This window comes from Triticum urartu, chromosome 5A (genome assembly GCF_056163025.1).
Source record: "Triticum urartu cultivar PI428250 chromosome 5A, HENAU_Tu73, whole genome shotgun sequence".
NCBI classification, from domain to species: domain Eukaryota; kingdom Viridiplantae; phylum Streptophyta; class Magnoliopsida; order Poales; family Poaceae; genus Triticum; species Triticum urartu.
The window spans coordinates 133,355,438-133,379,492 of NC_141877.1; the positions used below are offsets into that span (position 1 = coordinate 133,355,438).

The 24,055-nt window shown below is 42.8% G+C and overlaps 1 pseudogene; it reads right to left on the minus strand.

Moving 5' to 3' along the window:
* Window positions 1-2,260: 2,260 nt before the first annotated feature.
* LOC147970587 (uncharacterized) lies at window positions 2,261-22,716 on the minus strand (annotated as a pseudogene).
* Between the last annotated feature and the right edge of the window lie 1,339 nt (window positions 22,717-24,055).

Genomic DNA, 24,055 nt, shown 5'->3' on the forward strand with positions numbered 1-24,055 from the left:
TCCTCATGTCTATTCTGATGTTTCAACTATACTACTTCTCTTGAGAAGTTTTCATGGTCCCACCCAGATTATACGCCATATTAGATCATCAGATTACCTACTAATCGACCTGCCAATGACTACAACGCTTGGTTGATTGCTTGTGGATGATTCTGCAATGTAGTGAAAGAATTTCAGTAACTAAATCCGCACGCTGTTCTTCAGCAATGGACAATTCCTGAAACTTTTCTGGATTGTGACCGATATGATTCAGGTGCAGAAACGTTAGATGTTGAATGCTATAGGACTGGCGATACATATGCTATCTGTGAATCGATTGACCCAATCTTGCCTCACTAGCTCTGAGAAATAATTTAGATGAGAGTTTATAAAGAGCATGTCTAATACCATGCGCTACAGTGGATACCGTCTTTGTTTACCTGTGCAGTTTAGTAGCACATCTTCTCGTGATCTCATTTTCTTTTATATTCCACGAAAGAAACATTTGCGCAGGTTTGGTTTTGTCTTGGAAGTTCATAGGATATTGTAGGAATCGATCACGACATTGATGGATATCAAAGAAAAGTGAGTCTGGTTCACGATGGTGTGCGAAAGGTGAGGCTGCTTTGCGCTCAGGACAGTTGATTAGGAACTCTTTGATTTGTATCATTACCACTGGCTTGGTATCTGTACGTAGATGTGTATGCGTATTTGTAAAAATTAATGTTTTGGTTTAGTATTTTTCTTAATTCTTAAGAGCAAAAAGAAAATACGTTATCAGTGTGTACGTACAATACTATACACATCAAGTCGGAATCAAAGTTGAATCGAAAGCGAAGAAATGGCTAACCCTGACCATGCACCTCTCCAGCCCTAGGATTTACTGCTTTGAACGCTTTAACGATTTTGTTATTATTATTTCTGTTCAATCAGGTTGCGATGAATTGGATCAGGATGAGTAGCTAGATGTGGATCGATGGTGGCGGCTGGAAAGGGTTAACCCTCACCGTCTACCTCTCCTGCTGCTCGGTGGTGACATGTGATCATCCACAGCTATCCGACGTATGAGGACTCGGAATGTGGTGTTTGATCCATAGTGAAGCACATGGCCTTTCCTTGAAGGATGCATGGACACTTGCAGACCATCCCCCACCCCCCTCCAATGAAACAAGTCTGTAACATTGATTCAGAAGCGAGAGGGCGAGCCTGTAACATTGATTCAGAAGCGAGAGGGTGTATGAGGGTCGGTGTACATATGGACCAGGAGCATGGTGTAGCTCGCACAAGGCGGCCCTCATGTCTAGCTCAACAAGATTAGTTTTAAACATTTCACTACGCTAGCGTGGTTCAATGACAAGGGTGTCATGCAATGCTTGAACTCATCGCCTTGTCATATGTTCGGGCGCTTTGTGATCAGGTGGATACCACGACCACTGTGTCGGCGAGGGTGGAAGCACGATAAGCAATTACATGGCTGGGCTAGAGGATGTGGGCCTGCATGGTTCTTTGAGTCATGTTCGGCGTGTGAGTTTGTTTCTCCCGTTGCAACGTACGGACATTTGTTCTAGTTATATTTATCAAAATCATCATGTGCAATAGTAAAAGAAAACCCATCAATATCTCTCCCTAATAATAAGCACCGATTGACTCCGTGGGTTCACCGTCACAATACGCTTCTTCCCGTGAATTTACACTTTCAGGTTGAATTTAAAACTTATACGCGAGGTGATACTAAAAAACCGTTTTGTTCGCTGGTGACAATTGTTTCCGAGCGTAGTCCGTCCGTCCGTCCTCGATTTGTTTTAGAAAAATTTTACCCCCTAATGTATACGTAAGGTGATACTAATGCTTTTGTACCACGTCATTATCGTTAAATTTTTTAATGACGTTGCTATGTTGGGCTTGTGCCTGAATCTGTATGTCGCTTTGCTGGGCCTCCGTATGGGCCAGAGTCTGTGGTTAAGAAGGTCAAGGAAGCGATAGGCACGTGCGTCGCATCCGACCACGTCCATCTCGATCTCCTCCCGTGATCCAGGGTGTTTCCTTTACAGAGCCCAGTCTTGTCTCTCCCTTTGATTCGATCTCTCATCTGATCTCTTTCTATAAAAGCAAATCCACCGAAAGAAAGAAATCGCTCCATTGTGAGGCCCTTGGAAGAGATCTCACAGTTTTCTGGTAGATTGAAAAGGGAGAAGAGGATGGGGAACAGAGGAATGAGAGAGAGTTCAGAGAACGAGAGAGAGATTCAGACGTTTCTTTCTATTTCTCTTTTTATCCTGTTTCAGTTACAGTCTGGGACTAAGTAGTCCACACACACACCACGCCCACACACACCTAACCAGGCCCACTGGCAGTCACCCATGCGCGGTTCTAGTCTGACCGGTGGACCCTGGTTCCACCAGTCTGTCGTCCAGTGACGTCGGATCTGACGGAGCCGTGACACTCCTCCCCCCTTGAGCTGGAGCCTCGTCCCAAAGAGTCGCTGACGGAAAGCGAGCGCGCAGAACGTAATAGTCCTCCCAGGTTGCATGATCAGCAGTGACACCATGCCATTGTACCTTGATTTGTGGAATAGTTGTGTTCCCTTTCTTCACCATCCGACGATCAAGAATAGCCTCTGGTTGTAGTGTGACCGCTGACAAATCAGGTGGGACTGGTAATTCTTGAAAAACAGGAGTATAGTTGGGAGTGAACGGCTTCAACTGAGATATGTGAAAGACTAGATGTATCAGGCTGGAGGCAGGTAATTCCAATCGATAGGCTGCAGCACCCACACGAGCCGTGATGCGAAACGACCCAAAATACTTCAGAGCTAGCTTACGACACGGGCGGTTAACAAGAGATGACTGAGCATAAGGCTGCAGCTTCAGTAATACTTCTTCTCCCACGGCAAACTCCCGGTCCTTCCGATGTTTATCCGCCTGCAACTTGATGTGTCGCTGAGCCCGTAGCAAGTTGTCACGCAACGTGGCCATGAAATCCTCCCGATCTACTGCCAGTTCAGAGAGCGATGTAGGCAGATTACCCGCTTCTATCGGCATCGTGCCAAAGTTGGGATCCACACCATACAAAGCCTTGAATGGAGTATTACCCAGGGAAGTATGGTAAGATGAATTATACCAAAATTCTGCCATCGTAAGCCACCTTTTCCAAGGAGCTGGACTGTCATGAACTGCACATCGCAAATATTGCTCGAGGCACTGATTCACATGCTTAGTCTGGCCATCAGTTTGCGGATGATATGCTGTAGAATAGCATAATTTGGTGCCAATTTCTGTGAAAAGCTTCTTCCAAAAAAACTAGTGAACACTTTATCTCTGTCTGAAACTATGGAAGCAGGCACCCCATGCAAACGGACCACATTGTCAATGAAAACTGTCGCCACTGATTGAGCAGTATACGGGTGCTTGAGAGGCAGAAAATGTGCATATTTTGTAAGACGATCAACCACAACAAGGATTACTTCAAAACTTTCAGATTTGGGCAGACCATCGATGAAGTCCATGGTGATGTCCTTCCATGGCCGAGTCGGCACGGGAAGTGGCTGTAGTAAACCGCCTGGATGGGTGCGTTCATGTTTCACCTGCTGACAAATTTGACACTGCCAAATCCAATCTTCTACCTGTTGTTTCATACCTGACCAATGAAACAGCTGAGACACCCGGTGATAAGTAGCTCTGACGCCGGAGTGACCTCCCACAGCACTTGAGTGCAGGGCACTGATCAGCTTTGTTTGCAGAGCAGAATTGTTCCCGATCCATAGTCATCCTTGGAATTTAATTAGACCTTGATCAAGTGAATACCTTGTTCATCGGGAGTGTGCACTGCCAGACGTGTCAATCGAGCCAATGCTCCTGCATCTGTCTGGTAAGAATTCAAGACTTCCTGTATCCACAACGGCTGACAACTAGAGACTGCTGAGATGGTGTATAGATGCCCTACCCTGGACAGTGCATCGGCAGCACCGTTCTCGGAGCCCTTGCGATATTTGAATTGAAATTGGAGGCCCACCATTTTAGCCATAGCCTTGCGCTGAAGATTAGCGGTGAGGTGTTGTTCCTGCAAATGGCAAAGACTTTTGTGGTCTATAACAATCGTGAAGGGCCCTCGCTGTAAATAAGGACGCCATTTCTCGACTGCCATAATAACTGCGAGAAACTCCTTCTCGTACACCGACAATTGTCGGTTTGCCACCCCTAATGCTCTGCTTAGAAAGGCAATTGGATGATTATTCTGGGACAGAATGGCTCCAATCCCGATGTCTGAAGCATCCGTTTTGATTGTAAAAGATTGACTGAAATCTGGAAGTGCTAACACTGGAGTTCTAGTCATAGCAGCTTTTAGTTTCTGGAATGCTATAGTGGCCTGCTCTGACCAAACAAAACCTTTCTTGGTCAGCAATTGAGTCAAGGGCTTGGCCATAGTACCATAATTCCGGACAAACTTGCGGTAATACCCGGTCAACCCAAGGAACCCACGCAATTCAGTAGCGTTGGTAGGTTGAGGCCACTGTTCCATCGCCATAGTCTTCTCGGGATCTGTAGCCACACCTTTGGAAGAAATCACATGACCCAAATATTGGATTTCAGTTTGAGCAAATGAGCATTTGGAAAGTTTCACAAACAACTGATGCTCACGCAAGGTCTGTAGTACCGAGCGAAGATGCTCCAAATGTTCCTCCCAAGTGGTACTGAAAACTAGAATGTCATCCAGAAACATGATGACATACTTGCGATTCGCTGGAGAAAAAATGTTGTTCATTAAGCACTGAAATGTTGGTGGTCCATTGGTCACCCCAAACGGCATAACACGAAATTGGAAGTGTCCTGAATGTGTCTTGAATGCAGTCTTCTCCTCATCCGGTTCATGCATACGGATTTGGTGATAACCTGCCCTGAGGTCCAGCTTGGAGAAATTTTTTGATCCTGCCAATTCATCAAGTAATTCATCGACCATAGGCAGAGGAAATTTGTTCTTCACTGTGATGGCGTTGAGTTTGCGGTAATCCACGCAGAAACGCCAGCTGCCATCTTTTTTCTTAACCAGAAGTACTGGCGATGCATACGGGCTCATACTAGGTTTTACAATCCCTGCCTTGATCATCTCTGCCACCTGTCGTTCAATCTCGTCCTTCTGTTGTGGCGAGTATCGATAAGGGCGAGAGTTAGGAGGGTTATGACCCACTTCCAAGGTAATTGCATGATCATACACTCTATGTGGAGGCAGACCAGTAGGGGTTTTAAACACATCCTGGAATTCTGTTAAAACTGCAGTAAGATCTTCTGGATATGAGCCGGGCATCGAAACAACATCACCCGAAGAAGGTTCCACCACGACCATAGCCCAAATATCATTGCCATGCAGAGCTTTGTCCAATTGCTCTATTGACATAGCTTGCAATTGCATAGTAGAAATAGGTTGAACACCTTGAAGGGAAATAATAGTATCACCGTGTGTAAATTGTAATGATTTGCCCTCCCAATCGCAAGTCATCGGACTGTGACTCTTAAGCCAGTCCATTCCCAACACTGCATCATAGGCCCCTAGCTGGAGCACGTGCATTGGTGTCTCAAAAGTGTGACCCTGTGCCCACCAAGTTAGATTAGGAGCCTCAAACTTGGATTCCATAGCTTGACAATTTGCAACAGTAACTTTTACTGATGGAACTGTTACCAAGTCCAATGCAGCACGTTTTGCAAAATTTTCATCCACAAAACTGTGACTACTACCCGAGTCAACCAATGCTAACATGACCTGGTTGCCCACCAAGGCTCGAATGCGAATTGTTTCTGTATTATCAGCTCTGAAAACTGCATGTGCTGAAATCTGACAACACTCCAAAGTTTCAGGTTCAGACAGTAATTCCAATGCCTGAACCGCATCTTCAGTTAAAACTTCTCCAAATTCACCCAACTGAATTGTGAGTAACTGCATTGGTTTCTTACACTGATGCTCTTTGCTGTACTTACCGCCACAACGAAAACACATGCCATTTGCTCGTCTGAAATCCCGTAACTGCCGCTCGCGGCCAAAATCATCGGTGTTCTTTCTGGAAACTGACGGAACAGAAGGAATGGCCGCCGGAGTTGTATGCTGCTGGATTTGACGAGGAAATCGGGACCATGGTCGCTGCAATTCAAGTTCCTCCTCCTGAATTTTGGCCAAACACACTGCTCGAGTGACGCTAGTTGGTGCTTGCAATCGTACAACAGCTCGAATTTCATCCTTCAATCCCAAAACAAATTGAGAGATGAAAAACTTGGAGTTCAGGGTGGGATCTAGAGCTATCAAGTGGTACATGGCAGTCTCAAATGCAGACTTGTATTTAGTAATTGTGCCCTGCTGTTTCAGCTGCAGAAGGTGAGTCATGTGAGATTCGAACTCCCCTTGGCCAAATTCCTGTGTCACTTGCTGAGCAAAATCATCCCATGGCCACAACCGGCGTTTGCATTTGAATGCTTGCCACCATAGTGCAGCATGTCCATCCAGATAAAGCGTCGCTGTTGCAACCCACTGATGTGATGGTACATGGTACATCTCAAAATATGTCAGTGCACGATCGAGCCACAGATTTGGGTTCTCACCAGTAAACCTTGGGAAATCATGCTTGGGCGGCTTGATTACATACTCCCGTACCCGTTCCTGTCCATAATCCCGATGAGGTGTAGCAACATGCTCCTGTTCTGGGACGAACTCCCGCCCTGGCCTGACTTGCTGGCGCGGTGCGGGTGGAGGAACTCGACCGGGTGCTTGCTCCACTGGTGAGGGAGGTGCAGTGGTGAATACATGCCCTTCTCGGTGCTCCTCCAGTGACTCCATAAGCGGCGGCTGCAGATTAGCGAGCCGCGGAACAAGGCGAGTGGTCGAGGTCGCGTCCTGCTCCGTGACACCTGAACCTGCCGGTATAGTGAAGGAAATATGCCCCAGAGGCAATAATAAAGTGATAAATGTTTATCACTTTATTTATTTATTTCCTTATATCATGATAAATGTTTATTATTCATGCTAGAATTGTATTAACCGGAAACATAATACATGTGTGAATACATAGACAAACAGAGTGTCACTAGTATGCCTCTACTTGACTAGCTCGTTAATCAAAGATGGTTATGTTTCCTAACCATGGACAAAGAGTTGTTATTTAATTAACGGGATCACATCATTAGGTGAATGATCCGATTGACATGACCCATTCCATTAGCTTAGCACCCAATCGTTTAGTATGTTGCTATTGCTTTCTTCATGACTTATACATGTTCCTATGACTATGAGATTATGCAACTCCCGTTTGCCGGAGGAACACTTTGTGTGCTACCAAACGTCACAACGTAAATGGGTGATTATAAAGGTGCTCTACAGGTGTCTCCAAAGGTACATGTTGGGTTGGCGTATTTCGAGATTAGGATTTGTCACTCCGAATGTCGGAGAGGTATCTCTGGGCCCTCTCGGTAATGCACATCACATAAGCCTTGCAAGCATTGCAACTAATGAGTTAGTTGCGAGATGATGTATTACGAAACGAGTAAAGAGACTTGCCGGTAACAAGATTGAACTAGGTATTGAGATACCGACGATCGAATCTCGGGCAAGTAACATACCGATGACAAAGGGAACAACGTATGTTGTTATGCGGTCTGACCGATAAAGATCTTCGTAGAATATGTGGGAGCCAATATGAGCATCCAGGTTCCGCTATTGGTTATTGACCGGAGACGTGTCTCGGTCATGTCTACATTGTTCTCGAACCCGTAGGGTCCGCACGCTTAAGGTTTTGATGACAGTTATATTATGAGTTTATGCATTTTGATGTACCGAAGTTTGTTCGGAGTCCCGGATGTGATCACGGACATCACGAGGAGTCTCGAAATGGTCGAGACATAAAGATTGATATATTGGAAGCCTATATTTGGATATCGAAAGTGTTTCGGGTGAAATCGGGATTTTATCGGAACCCCCCGGGAGGTATATGGGCCTTAGTGGAAGAGAGGAGAGGTGGCCAGGGCTGGGCCGCGCGCCCCTCCCCCCCTAGTCCGAATAGGACAAGGAGAGGGGGGCGGCGCCCCCCCTTCCTTCTCTCTCTCCTCTTTCCCACTTCACGAATCCTATTCCAACAAGGAAAGGGGGGAATCCTACTCCCGGTGGGAGTAGGACTCCTCCTGGCGCGCCCTTTCCTGGCCGGCCGCACCCCCCCTTTGATCCTTTATGTACGGAGGCAGGGACACCCCATAGACACAAGTTGATCCACGTGATCATATTCTTAGCCATGTGCGGTGCCCCCTTCCACCATAGTCCTCGATAATATTATAGCGGTGCTTAGGCGAAGCCCTGCGACGGTAGTACATCAAGATCGTCACCACGCCGTCGTGCTAACAGAACTCTTCCCCGACACTTTGCTGGATCAGAGTCCGGGGATCGTCATCGAGCTGAACGTGTGCTAAAACTCGGAGGTGCCGTAGTTTCGGTGCTTGATCGGTCGCGTCGTGAAGACGTACGACTACATCAACCGCGTTGTGCTAACGCTTTCGCTGTCGGTCTACAAGGGTACGTAGATCACACTCTCCCCTCTCGTTGCTATGCATCACCATGATCTTGCGTGTGCGTAGGAATTTTTTTGAAATTACTACGTTCCCCAACAGTGGCATCCGAGCCTAGGTTTTATATGTTGATGTTATATGCACGAGTAGAACACAAGTGAATTGTGGGCGATATAAGTCATACTGCTTACCAGCATGTCATACTTTGGTTCGGCGGTATTGTTGGACGAAACGGCCCGGACCGACATTACGCGTACGCTTACGCGAGACCGGTTCTCCCGACGTGCTTTGCACATAGGTGGCTTGCGGGTGGCAGTTTCTCCAACTTTAGTTGAACCGAGTGTGGCTACGCCCGGTCCTTGCGAAGGTTAAAACAGCACCAACTTGACAAACTATCGTTGTGGTTTTGATGCGTAGGTAAGATTGGTTCTTGCTTAAGCCCGTAGCAGCCATGTAAAACTTGCAACAACAAAGTAGAGGACGTCTAACTTGTTTTTGCAGGGCATGTTGTGATGTGATATGGTCAAGACATGATGCTCAATTTTATTGTATGAGATGATCATGTTTTGTAACCGAGTTATCGGCAACTGGCAGGAGCCATATGGTTGTCGCTTTATTGTATGCAATGCAATCGCGCTGTAATGCTTTACTTTATCACTAAGCGGTAGCGATAGTCGTGGAAGCATAAGATTGGCGAGACGACAACGATGCTACGATGGAGATCAAGGTGTCGCGCCGGTGACGATGGTGATCATGACGGTGCTTCGAAGATGGAGATCACAAGCACAAGATGATGGTGGCCATATCATATCACTTATATTGATTGCATGTGATGTTTATCTTTTAAGCATCTTATCTTGCTTTGATTGACGGTAGCATTATAAGATGATCTCTCACTAATTATCAAGAAGTGTTCTCCCTGAGTATGCACCATTGCGAAAGTTATTCGTGCTGAGACACCACGTGATGATCGGGTGTGATAGGCTCTACGTTCAAATACAACGGGTGCAAAATAGTTGCACACGCAGAATACTCAGGTTATACTTGACGAGCCAAGCATATACAGATATGGCCTCGGAACACGGAGACCGAAAGGTCGAGCGTGAATCATATAGCAGATATGATCAACATAGCGATGTTCACCAATGAAACTACTCCATCTCATGTGATGATCGGACATGGTTTAGTTGATTTGGATCACGTAATCACTTAGAGGATTAGAGGGATGTCTATCTAAGTGGGAGTTCTTAAGTAATATGATTAATTGAACTTAAATTTATCATGAACTTAGTCCTGGTAGTATTTTGCAAATTATGTTGTAGATCAATAGCTCGCGTTGTTGCTTCCCTGTGTTTATTTTGATATGTTCCTAGAGAAAATTGTGTTGAAAGATGTTAGTAGCAATGATGCGGATTGGATCCGTGATCTGAGGTTTATCCTCATTGCTGCACAGAAGAATTATGTCCTTGATGCACCGCTAGGTGACGGACCTATTGCAGGAGCAGATGCAGATGTTATGAAGGTTTGGCTAGCTCAATATGATGAGTACTTGATAGTTTAGTGCACCATGCTTAATGGCTTAGAATCGGGACTTCAAAGACGTTTTGAACGTCATGGAGCATATGAGATGTTCCAGGAGTTGAAGTTAATATTTCAAGCAAATACCCGAGTTGAGAGATATGAAGTCTCCAACAAGTTCTATAGCTAAAAGATGGAGGAGAATCGCTCAACTAGTGAGCATGTGCTCAGATTGTCTGAGTACTACAATCGCTTGAATCAAATGGGAGTTAATCTTCCAGATAAGATAGTGATTGACAGAATTCTCTAGTCACCATCACCAAGTTAGTAGAACTTCGTGATGAACTACGATATGCAAGGGATAACGGAAACGATTCCCAAGCTCTTCGTAATGCGGAAATTGACGAAGGTAGAAATCGAGAAAAATATCAAGTATTGATGGTAGACAAGACCACTAGTTTCAAGAAAAGGGCAGAGGGAAGAAGGGGAACTTCAAGAAGAACAGCAAGCAAGTTGCTGCTCAAGTGAAGAAGCCCAAGTCTGGTCCTAAGCCTGAGACTAAGTGTTTCTACTGCAAAGGGACTGGTCACTGGAAGCGGAACTACCCCAAGTGATTGGCAGATAAGAAGGATGGCAAAGTGAACATAAGTATATTTGATATACATGTTATTGATGTGTACTTTACTAGTGTTTATAGCAACCCCTCAGTATTTGATACTAGTCCAGTTGCTAAGATTAGTAACTCGAAACGGGAGTTGCAGAATAAACAGAGACTAGTTAAGGGTGAAGTGACGATGTGTGTTGGAAGTGGTTCCAAGATTGATATGATCATCATCGCACACTCCCTATACTTTCGGGATTAGTGTTGAACCTGAATAAGTGTTATTTGGTGTTTGCGTTGAGCATGAATATGAGTTGATCATGTTTATTGTAATACGGTTATTCATTTAAGTAAGAGAATAAATTGTTGTTCTGTTTACATGAATAAAACCTTATATGGTTACACACCCAATGAAAATAGTTCGTTGGATCTCGATCGTAGTGATACACATAATCATAATATTGAAACCAAAAGGTGCAAAGTTAATAATGATAGTGCAACTTATTTGTGGCACTGTCGTTTAGGTCATATTGGTGTAAAGCGCATGAAGAAACTCCATGCTAATGGGTTTTTGGAATCACTTGATTACGAATCAGTTGATGCTTGCGAACCATGCCTCATGGACAAGATGACTAAAACGCCGTTCTCTAGAACTATGGAGCGAGCAACTGACTTATTGGAAATAATACATACTGTTGTATGAGATCCGATGAGTGTTAAGGCTCGTGGCGGGTATCATTATTTTCTGATCTTCACAGATGATTTGAGCAGATATGGGTATATCTACTTAATGAAACACAAGTCTGAAATATTTGAAAAGTTCAAAGAATTTCAGAGTGAAGTGGAGAATCATCGTAACAAGAAAATAAAAGTTTCTACGATATGATCACAGAGGTAAAATATTTGAGTTACGAGTCTGGCCTTCAGTTAAAACAATGTGAAATAGTTTCACTACTCACGCCACCTGGAACACCACAGCATAATGGTGTGTCCGAACATCATAACCGTACTTTATTAGATATGGTGCGATCTATGATGTCTCTTACCGATCTACCACTATCGTTTTGGGGTTATGCATTAAAGACAGCTGCATTCACGTTTAAAAGGGCACCATCTAAGTCCGTTGAGACGACACAATTTGAACTGTGGTTTGGCAAGAAACCAAAGTTTTCGTCTCTTAAAGTTTGGGATTGTGATGCTTATATGAAAAAGTTTCATCCTGATAAGCTCAAACCCAAATCGGAGAAATATGTCTTCATAGGATACCCAAAGGAGACTATTGGGTACACCTTCTATCACAGATCCGAAGGCAAGACATTCGTTGCTAAGAATGGATCCTTTCTAGAGAAGGAGTTTCTCTTGAAAGAAGTGAGTGGGAGGAAATTAGAACTTGATAAGGTAATTGTACCTTCTCCCTTATTGAAAAGTAGTTCATCACAAGAAATCTGTTCCTGTGACTACTACACCAATTAGTGAGGAAGACTAATGATGATGATCATGTAACTTCAGATCAAGTTAATACCGAATCTCGTAGGTAAACCAGAGTGAGATCCGCACCAAAGTGGTACGGTAATCCTGTTCTGGAAGTCATGTTACTAGACCATGACGAACTTGCGAACTATGAGGAAGCGATGATGAGCCCAGATTCCGCGAAATGGTTTGAGGCCATGAAATCTGAGATATGATCCATGTATGAGAACAAAGTATGGACTTTGATGGATTTGCCCGATGATCGACAAGCCATAGAAAATAAATGGATCTTCAAGAGGAAGACGGACACTGATAGTAGTGTTACTATCTACAAAGCTAGACTTGTCGAAAAAGGTTTTTGACAAAGTTCAAGGTGTTGACTACGATGAAATTTTCTCACTCGTAGCGATGCTTAAGTCTGTCCAAATCATGTTAGCAATTGCCGCATTTTTATGAAATCTGGCAAATGGATAAACAAAACTACATTCCCTAATGGATTTAAAGAAGAGTTGTATATGATACAACTAGAAGGTTTTGTCAATCCTAAAGGTGCTAAAAAATATGCAAGCTCCAGCGATCCATCTATGGACTGGTGCAAGCATCTCGGAGTTGGAATATACGCTTTGATAAGTTGATCAAAGCATATAGTTTTATACAGACTTGCGGTGAAGCCTGTATTTACAAGAAAGTGAGTGGGAGCACTACAGCATTTCTGATAAGTATATGTGTATGACATATTCTTGATCGGAAATAATGTAGAATTATTCTGCAAAGCATAAAGGAGTGTTTAAAAGGATTTTTGCAAAGAAAACCTCGGTGAAGCTGCTTACATATTGAGCATCAAGATCTATAGAGATAGATCAAGACGCTTGATAAGTTTTTTTCAATAAGTACATACCTTGACAAGATTTTGAAGTAGTTCAAAACGTAACAGTCAAAAAAGAATTCTTGCCTATGTTACAAGGTGTGAAATTGAGTAAGGCTCAAAACGCGACCACGGCAGAAAATAGAATGAGAATGAAAGTCATTCCCTATGCCTCAGCCATAGGTTCTATAAAGTATGCCATGCTGTGTACCAGATCTATTGTATACCCTACACTGTGTTAAGCAAGAGACCATACCAACCTACATCCCCTACATCTGCTAGCCTACCACTGGAAGAGGTCATGCAACTTACTCCACTATGCTAGAGCCCATAATAGATTGTAGCTGCACACGGAAGTTTCTCGCATGAATAATCTTATGATCCCTTTGAGCCTGGGTGGCGATCCATAGGATGATCACACGGTAACCCCGGGATCTCCTAGGACAACACTGGTATATCCCCAGGTGTCCGGGTAAGTCCACTAGTATATCCCCAGGGTGCCCCAACCAATCCACCCAGATGTGTATTAAAGTAGCCACCTTAAATTAAACCTTAGTTAACAATAATCTCTCACATCTTTCATGAATTCTCTCAAACCAGTCCACGTGTACAAGCATAGCATAGCAGTATGAGCATAACGTAAAAGTAACTCCCAAGGTTTGAATGCATGACAATAGGTTCCTACCTCATCAACTACTTCCCAATACCCACATGTTATCAAATCCTACTCATGAAATGTTTGAGGGTTGAAACTAATGCATAAAAACTGGGTAATGAAAAGTATGATCAAAGTGTGAACTTTCCTTGTACTATTGATGAAGATGATTCGCACTCATAACTCCTGGTAGTTCTACTCGTCACACTCCGTTCAATCTATCGTGAGCAAGCAATAGTAACCACACATAAGCAATCACTCAAAAGATCGGGAAGAATGAAGAAGACAATTCGGAAAACATCAAAACCAAGAAAATAACTCTTGCAACATAAAACAATTTCTAACAGTACCAAAATTATGTGAATTTGTCCTTATCAGAAAGTTTAGGTCAAGAGCTTTGATATGCAAAAAGAATCAACTAAATCGGAGTTACGAAACTCAAGTTATGATCAAAAGAAGTTTGAATATGAATCTACACAAATTTCAAAATTTCAAAATTTCAAAAAAATTTGATGTGACAGGTTCACTGGATAGGTGAAAACAAGGCAAAACTATAGGCGCTGGTTTCATCTAATTTGGATGAACGGATAAAAAGTTATGGCTATTTGAAAAATAACGACCAAGCTGTTTTACAAAAAAATAGCTACTGCTAAAAGAATTCTAGGTCTAATGTATAAATATAGAGACTAATTGGTAATCTAATTATTCTATCTTACTAGTCTAGAAATAATAAATTACGAAAGTATAAAAAGAAAAAATGAAGAAAGATACCTTTATAAGGTAGAGAAAAGACGATTTCGGAGAGAGGAGACAACTTCAAGAAATCCCGCCGGAGAGGAGAAAAAAATATTTTTTTAATGAATCTAGTCAAACCAAAATATTGATTTAACCTAAATCGGATGATTTTTGGATACTCTATAGGTCTATATTTATAGGTGGAAAAGAGGTTTAGGGGTCAAAGGCTAGGCAATATGAGACTAAACGTAGACGAAATATAGAAAAGAGAGAAAACGTGCCTCGGATGGGCCTAAAGGCCTTCGGCCGGCGCGCGTACAGTGCGTGATGCAATTTTTCTTCTATGGAGCAATTGAAAAGAAAAAAACTATGGAGAAGGGATATGGCCGGCTGGGCCTGGACCATATAGGCAGAAAAAAAAATGATGGGCCGCCCGTTGCTACTATGATATGCACGCGGGAGGCAGTTAGTGATGGGCTACATGTCCAGTTTTTTTAAATAGAAAGAGAAGGAAAACCGAATAACAAAAATAAAATATAATTTTATACAGGCATATTATATACAAAATTTTCAGAAAAATATTTTCTACAGCATGAACATTTTTCTAGTGCCAAATAAAATCCACAAAATTTTAAATAAAGCAAAGAGTGCTACTAATGCAATAAAACCCAATAAAAATCATTTTAAAAAACCAAAATGATTTCAAATTTATTTCTCTCAAATTTTCTGATGTAGGGAATCATTTTACCCTATTTTCCATTTATTTTATTTTTGAAGAAAAACAATTTGAATAAAAACCCAAATAACGCCAAGTTGAAAATAATTTCAAAGGGACTTTAAATTTGATTCTTTTAAACTTCCAACTGATATTTCATATGTTTTGAAGAAGTCATTTTATCTTCTCTCATGAAAATCATTGAGTTGCTTAAACTTTCTGAATTTGAAATATTTCCAAATGAAATTCAAATCTTTTCAACAACCCTTTTCATTTATTTAAATGGAAGAAGTCATGTCATCTTATCTCTAGGGTTTTGTGATGAAAAGGATTTGAATTCACGGAGATCATAAATGCAAAATGAAAGTTTGGGGAAGTCCTTTTATCCCCTCTCATTTAACTTTCAAAAAGTTTTGAATTTTACTCAATTTCACACAAGCAATCATACAATCAATCAAAACTATCTATTTAATATAACATTCCAAAATTTAGAATTTTGGGATGTTACACCTCCTCCTTAGATTTCAGAAGATACACATGGCAGTATCTAGTTGACTCGTCAATTAACGTCATGAAATATTTCTTTCCACCTTTTGTCAAAACACCATTCGTTTCACATAGATATGAATGTATGAGCTCTTGTGGTGCAAGATTTCTCGTTTCTGCAGTCGTGTGAGACTTACGAGGTTGCTTAGCTTGCACACAAACTTGACACTTAGATCCCTTGACAGTGGTGAAACTAGGGATTAAACTCAACTTCGCTAGTCGCGACATGCAACCAAAGTTAACATGACAAAGACGTGAATGCCACACATTTGATTCACTATTGCTGCAAACATGATTAACAACTTTATTACAAACGTCTGAGAAGGATAAACGAAACAGGCCTCCTGACTCATAGCCTTTACCAACAAAGGTTCCATACTTGGATATTACAAATTTATTCGACTCAAAGACACGCTTATAGCCATCTCTACACAGAAGAGATCCGCTAACAAGATTTTTATTGACGGAGGTGACATAATGCACATTCTTCAGCCGCAGGCTCTTCCCCGAAGTAAACTTCAGATCGACCGTGCCAACACCACGAATAGAAGCACTTGAACCATTGCCCATCAGCACAGTTGAAGTCCCTGTGATCTGATAAGACAAAAACATGGAAATATCACCGCATACTTGCACATTAGCACCCGTGTCTATCAACCTATCAGGAGAATGACATACTGAAAGAATAGTGGGAAATATACCATACCCAGCATCCTTCATGTCAATGTCTCCAATGACAACATTAGCAGTCTTGCCGCCTTTCCCAGGATGACGCTTTTCATAGCGATTAGGGAAACTAGGAGCCCAATGATCAGGATCCCCACACACATGACAAACACCTTTCTTCTTGTCATTCTTCTTCTTAAAGTTCGTGTGTTACACAACCTTGTTCGTCCCATCAAACTTTGCTTTACCATCAAACTTGCCCTTGTTCTTGAACTTGTGGGGCTGGAAGTTCTTCTTCTGTACCAAATTGGCACTAGATCCTCCCTCAATACCTCGAGCACGTGTGTCCTTTGCTCTCGCCTTTTCTTCAACATCAAGAGTACCAATGAGATTCGGAACGGAAAACTCCAGTCTCTTATGCTTTAGTAAGGTAGCAAAGTTCCTCCACGAAGGAGGAAGCTTGGTGAAGATACCTCCGGCAACAAACTTGTCCGGTAGCATACATTTGAAGTGCTCAAGTTCTCTAGCAAATGAATGTATCTCATGAGCTTGCTCAACCACGGAGTGCTCTTCAGTCATCCTGTAATCATAGAATTGCTCCATGATGTATAGCTCAGTGCCGGCATCCGAGACCCCAAACTTGGCCTCGAGTGTGTCCCACATATATTTTCCATTGTTAATTGACGCATAAGCATCAACTATGTTCTCACCAAGAACACTCAAGAGAGCAACCTTAAACAGAGTATCCATTTTCTGAAAAGCTTGTTCCTGTTGGGCATCAAACTCCCCTTTGGGCTTGCCAAGCGTGGCGTCATAGCAACTCATGGTTTGAAACCATAAGACTGCTCTCACGCACCACCTCTTATAGTGGACAACCTCAAACATACGAGGTCTCATGGAAGCAGCAAAACCACTTGGGGTAAATTGCCTATTATAAGGTTTTTGGATTGTTGGAAATATGAGGAATTTACCAAAATGATTTTATTAACAGAAATACTAGATAAAGCATGACTAATATAGTAGAGATAAAACAAGTCGTGCGTTCTGACAGAGAGAAGGTAAATAACATCTGCATATATGAAATGTAGCCTAGCATATCAAGAGCAGACAGTAGAGCTAGTTTCATATATGGAGTAGAACCTAACACATCTAGGGCAAGTACTAGTACGAGAAACTGTGGCAAGACATCTAACAGAAAGGAGAAGAACACATACGTGATAGCAGCAATAGTAGTACTGGACTTGGGGTCGATGTCCTCATCAGCCATGTCATCGAGGAGGTTGTCAACGCCGGGGAAGTAGTCGTCGTTGGGGGAAGTAGTCGTCGGAGTCCGGGGCATCTGTGATGAAGAAGTCAGTAGTCGCGCTGAGTGCTCCCCAAAAATCTTATCACCCTTCTCCCGTACAGGACTCAAAGAGGTGCGGTTTTGGAGGCCTACTGTCCCGACTCGCGGTGCACGCCGCAAGCCGGGATGAGAAAGACAGCAGCAGCTCAGAGATTGGAACCGGTGGCAAGAGGAAGGATAAGTTATGGTGCGTCTCTCTGAGAGGAGCGACCTCCCTTTTATAGGCGCAAGAGAAGGAGGCGAGAGGCTCCGCAGGGAGCTGAAGGGAACGCGGGAGACGAAATGAACAGACAAAAGCCGAAGGGTGCAGCGTTCGTATTCAATATCCACTACAGCATAAACTTTCCAGCTCCCGAGTGACCTTTCATATACCCGTAGTGCGTGGAAAAAATTTAAACATCGGCTCGGCTCATTCCTGCAACCCGCGGCGTGGCGCGTCGCGTCGCGTCGTGATGAGGCGTGGTGAGGCGGGCGGCGAAGGAGGAGCACGCGTGGATATCCCTCTTGTTCTCATGCTCATACAAGTGGGAAAAGAACCTCCCTTATAAGGAGGTCCAACTCCCACTAAACTAGCAATGTGGGACTAAACTTTAGTTCCACCTCTTGCCTTGCACGAATGGGCTGCGTGGGCCTCTAGGATTTATTAGGAATTTCTGAAACTGCTATTGGACTAGTCCCAAAATAGACAAAATTCCAGCATTGGATGCCTATCATATTAGGACTAATTTTATAACCAAAGCAAATTACCATGCTATTTAGAGACTCTCAAAACAATATAAGTGAAGTACGAGAGTTCATCAATTTCTATAAAATATAACCACCATCGTGCTCTAAAAAGATATAAGTGAAGCACTAGAGCAAATTTTGCCTAGCTCAAAAGATATAGGTGAAGCACATAGAGCATTCAAATAAATCACGATTCATGTGTGTCTCTATCAAAAGGTTGTACAGCAAGGATGATTGTGGCAAACTAAAAATCAAAGACTCAAATCATACAAGACGCTCCAAGCAAAACACATGCCATGTAGTGAATAAAAATATAGCCTCAAGTAAAGTTATAGATAGACGAAGATGGAAGAGGAGATGCCTTCCTGGGGCATCCCCAAGCTTAGGCTTTCTGAAATCCTTGAATATTACCTTTGGGTGCCTTGGGCATTCCCATGCTTAGGCTCTTGCCACTCCTTATTCCATAGTCCATCAAATCCTTACCCAAAACTTGAAAACTTCACAACACAAAACTCCAACAGAAAATCTTGTAAGCTCCGTTAGTATAAGAAAATAAATCACCACTTTTGGTACTATTGTGAACTCATTCTTTATTTATATTGGTGTAATATCTACTTTATTTCAACTTTTCCATGGTTCATACCCTCCGATACTAGCCATAGGTACATCAAAATAAGCAAACAACACGCGAAAAACAGAATCTGTCAAAAAAACAATATGTAGAAATTTGGATATTTCAGATACTTCTGTAACTCCAAAAATTCTGAGAAATTAGAAAGTCCTAGATAATTTGTTTATAAATCCTCTTCAAAAAAATCAGTATTTTATCGCACTTCTGTAAAATACTAAAATTAATCTCCTGGGTGCAGAAGTTTTTGTTTTTCAGCAGGATCAAATCAACTATCATCGTAAGCTATCCCAAAGGTCTTACTTGGCACAAAAACCTAATGAAAACAGAAAACCACATCTAACCAGAGGCTAGATAATTTATTCAAAGCAAAATAGGACCTAAAATCAAGAACAAAAATATCATTGGGTTGCCTCCCAACAAGCGCTCTTGTTTAACGCCCCTAGCTAGGCATAAAAACACGAATAGATCTACGTGTTATCATCTTTGGCATGCAAATATTTAATCACACACTTATGACTCTTGGGAGATTCTTCGGTTTTATAGATGATCAAACTCCTAGGTAAGAAATCAAGAGATTCATTCGTGACAATAGGTTCCTTAATAATATCAAGAAAATTGGGGTGAATACTAATTGATTTGAGATATTCATTATTTTTACTAGAAGAGTCACCCTTATTCTTAGGAACATAAGTAAACTTGGCAATCTTGGTAGGAGGAAGATTTTGAGTAGTTTTAACGGAGGAAAAAGCAGAACCCAAATTGGTAATAATATCTTCTAGCTTGCCAATTCTAGTAGAATCTTGATCTATCTTTTCATTAACTATTGGTTCCTTTTCCCTAAGATTCTTTAAAGTAACTCCTACTTTAGATCCATATTGAGTAATCTGATTATGAATCTTTTATCCAAATTTTCAATCAACTCAACTGTAGCAATTTTATTTTCAATAATGTCCAATCTTTGCATAACATGTTCCAAAGTGAAAATGGTTCCATTAACCAAAAGAGGTGGTGGACCTAGCAAATCTATCATGGCATTATAAGAATCGAAAGTATGGCTCGCCAAGAAATTTCCCCTAGTAATGGTATCTAGAACATATCTATTCCAAGGTGTAACGCCTACATAAAAATTGCGAAGAAGAACAACAGTAGATTGCTTTCGAGTAGATCTATTTTGAGAATTGCAAATTCTATACCAAGCATCTTTCAAATTTTCTCCTTCCCTTTGTTTGAAATTGAGAACTTCATTATCAACAGTACTCACGATAATGGGAGGACTAGCCATGAGAGATAAACGGATGTTAGAACACACGAGAACACAAAAAGCAAGTGAAGAAGACGAACGTAAGAGAGGCGAAGAAAAGGAAAATCTTTTCAAAAATCATTTTAGAAGTGGTGGAGAGGAAAACGAGAGGTGAATGGTGAATAATGTAATGCGAGAGATGAGAGTTTATGATGGGTACTTGGTATGTCTTGGCTTGGTCTAGATCTCCCCCGCAACGGTGCCAGAAATCCTTCTTGTTACCTCTTGAGCTTGCGTTGGTTTTTCCCTTGAAGAGGAAAGGTTGAAGCAGCAAAGGAGCGTAAGTATTTCCCTCAGTTTTGAGAAGCAAGGTATCAATCCAGTAGGAGACTACGCAACAAGCCACCGGATACCTGCACAAATGAACACCAACTTGCAACCAACGCGACAAAGGGGTTGTGAATCCCTTCATGGTTATTCGCAAAGTGAGATCTGATAGAGATGGATAAATGGTAAAGTAATATTTTTGGTTTATGGAACGGAAAGTAAAAGATTGCAAAAGAAAGTAAATAGGAGACTAGAATTGTAGATCGGAAACTTATATGATGGAAAATAGACCCGGGGGCCATAGGTTTCACTAGTGGCTTCTCTCAAGATAAAAGATATTACGGTGGGTGAACAAATTACTATCGAGAGATTGATAGAAAAGCACAAAGTTATGACGATACCTAAGGCAATGATCATGAATATAGGCATCCCGTTCGTGTCAAGTAGATCAAAACGATTCTGCATCTACTACTATTACTCCACACATCGACCGACTCCTGCCTGCATCTAGAGTATTAAGTTCATAAGAACAGAGTAATGCATTAAGCAAGATGACATGATGTAGCAGGATTAACTCAAGCATATGATGAAAACCCCATCTTGTTATCCTCAATGGCAACAATACAATACATGCCTTGCTTCCCCTACTGTCATTGGGAAAGGACACCGCAAGATTGAACCCAAAGCTAAGCACTTCTCCCATTGCAAGAAAAACCAATCTAGTTGGCCAAACCAAATCGATAGTCCAAAGAGACTTGCAAAGATATCAAATCATGCATATACGAATTCAGAGGAGATTCAAATAATATTCATAGATAAGCTGATCATCAATCGACAATTCATTGGATCTCGGCAAACACACCGCAAAAGAGTATTACATCGAATAGATCTCCAAGAACATCGAGGAGAACTTTGTATTGAGAATCAAAGAGAGAGAGGCAATGTTGTTGACGTAGAAGCCCTCTGTTGACGTTAGGTCTCAAGTAAACTACTAGCTATGGACCGTTAGGTCTCAAGTAAACTACTCACGCTTCATCGGAGAGGCAATGCTGTTGTCGTAGAAGCCCTCTGTGATCAATTCCCCCTCCGATAGGATGCCGGAAAAGGCCCCAAGATGGGATCTCACGGGTATAGAAGGTTGCGATGGTGGAAAAGTGGTTTCGTGGCTCCCTTGGATGTTTTTGGGGTATAAGAGTATATATAGGCGAAATAATTAGGTGGGGGAGCTACAAGGGGCCCACAATGTCAGGGGGCGCGCCCCACCCCTTGGGCGCGCCCTCCACCCATGTGGCCACCTCGAGGCTCCTCTGACTTGCACTCCAAGTCTCCTGGGTGTCTTATGGTCCAAGAAAATTCATCACGAAAGTTTTATTCCGTTTGGACTCCATTTGGTATTCCTTTTCTGCGAAACTCTAAAACAAGGAAAAACAGAAACTGGCGCTGGGCTCTAGGTTAATTGGTTAGTCCCAAAAATCATATAAAATAGCATATTAATGCATATAAAACATCCAAAACAGATAATATAATAGCATGGAACAATCAAAAATTATAGATACGTTGGAGACATATCAGTAGGTTATCAGCAGGCTGCTCAGTCTCTGAATCCATCCAAGGATAGTGCTGAGAAATCCACTCCTCCTCGTCAGTGATCTTGCCCTCTGACCCACTAGCAACCTCTGCACCCAGGTGGCGCATAAGAGCCTTGTGATGGCTGCGTGACTTCTTCTCAGACACATGTGCCATGTACTGCCCGTGAGACTCCATGCATAATAGCTTCTTCATCTTGCGCTTGAGCTTCTTTACCCATGAGGGCTCCACACCAGAGGGCTCATAGTCCTCATCATCCTTAGCCTCAGCCTCATCATCTCCAGAAGGAATCTCAGTCTCAGGAATAGGAGTGCCCCAGTTCTCCTTCTGTCTCAGACGATTAATCTCATGAGAGACCAAGTCACCGGTCTCCAGCAAGGCACCGTGATAAGTGTGCGCCCATGCCTTCTCAATGAGCAACATCAGGTAGGGGGCATAGATGGGGCACTTACGCTTAGTGATGGCAGAGAGGAGCTCTGACCACATGACATGAGAAATATCCAAGGTATCTCCTGTGTTGTTGTCCTTCTCACGCTGGCAAAATAGTAACATGTCCATGAGGTACGAATGCACCATATCCAAGTTCCCAATGCGAGGGAAAAGCGTGTTCCTAAAGATGCGATGAAGGATATCTAGAAAGGGAAACATCTCATATGTCTTCTTCTCCGTCACTAGGTGAATCTTCACAGTGATGTAAGGCTAGAGAGCCGACTTGTGAGTAGAGGTAGCATTCTGGTGAGGAAGAAAGCCCACCGGGGGTTGTAAAGCCCCTGATCTTTAATGTCAAACAGTTCCATGAACGCCTTCCATTTGATTGACAGAAGTTTGCCATTGGTCATCTAGGTCAAGGTCCTCTCCTCATTAGTGCCAAGATGAACCGTGGCATAAAACTAAGCCACCAAATCCGCATCAAAGTCCTTGTTGAACTCCATGAGCTTGAGGATGTTCAAGTAAGCACACATATCAAGTGCCTCACCAAAATAGGCACGATCCTTCTCCAAATAAGCAGTGTCGATGGAGCGGACATCTACATAGAGATTCTTATTTGCTTTGAGCACATCAAAGTAAACGAACCACTGAAACTTGTTCCAGAAGGGCGGTTGACAAGAGCTGGATCTTGATCTTGAGCATACGGGTTGCGGCGACGGGCCACATAGAACTCTTTAGCAGTCATCTCAGTCATGAACTTGATCTTCGGCTTTGGCTTGTTCGCAATTTGCTTAGAAGGAGGCTTTCTCCCCTTTAAAAAGATCAGCCAACATGGTGGCCAAGGCGGCAAAGGTTTCTGGACCCTTGCATCCGCAGCGTGATGCATCATCTTCCCCGTTGTAGTGCCACATGGGGAGTCCTCTGGACTGAAGTGGCTGAACGCCTCACGTTCTTGAAATCGCCATTACTTCAATTATGGATAGTCTGGATTGGGCGAGTGCCTTTATCTTGCTCATTAACTGCTTAACCTCTACACTGTCCTCCTCTTTGAAACTCCGAGGACGCCAGCTGTGGCGTTTCTTTAGCGGAGAATTGCCAAATTCAGGAAGGCCTCGCCGGATTGGGTCTGGGAGAACAACGTCTTCGATATAAAACCACTCTGAAGGCCACTCTTCGGATGCCTTCTTTAGAGTGCCGGACAGATATCATGTCCCGCCTATGCGCCATACTTTGGCGCCGCCCACCTCGAATATAGATCCCTTCTGGGAGTAGGGGACGAGGCAGAAATTTTTTCTCCACAATTCAAAATTGGCCTCGCAGCCCGGGAACAGCTCACAAAGAGCAATGAATCCTGTGATGTGCAGAATGGAGCCCGGCGTGAGATTGTGCAGCTAAAGGCCATAGTACTCCAGGAGACTGTAAGTGCATCTAGTGCCTCTTAGTGATTTTGGTGTATTGAAGACTTATAGGTTAAGGGACTAATGCG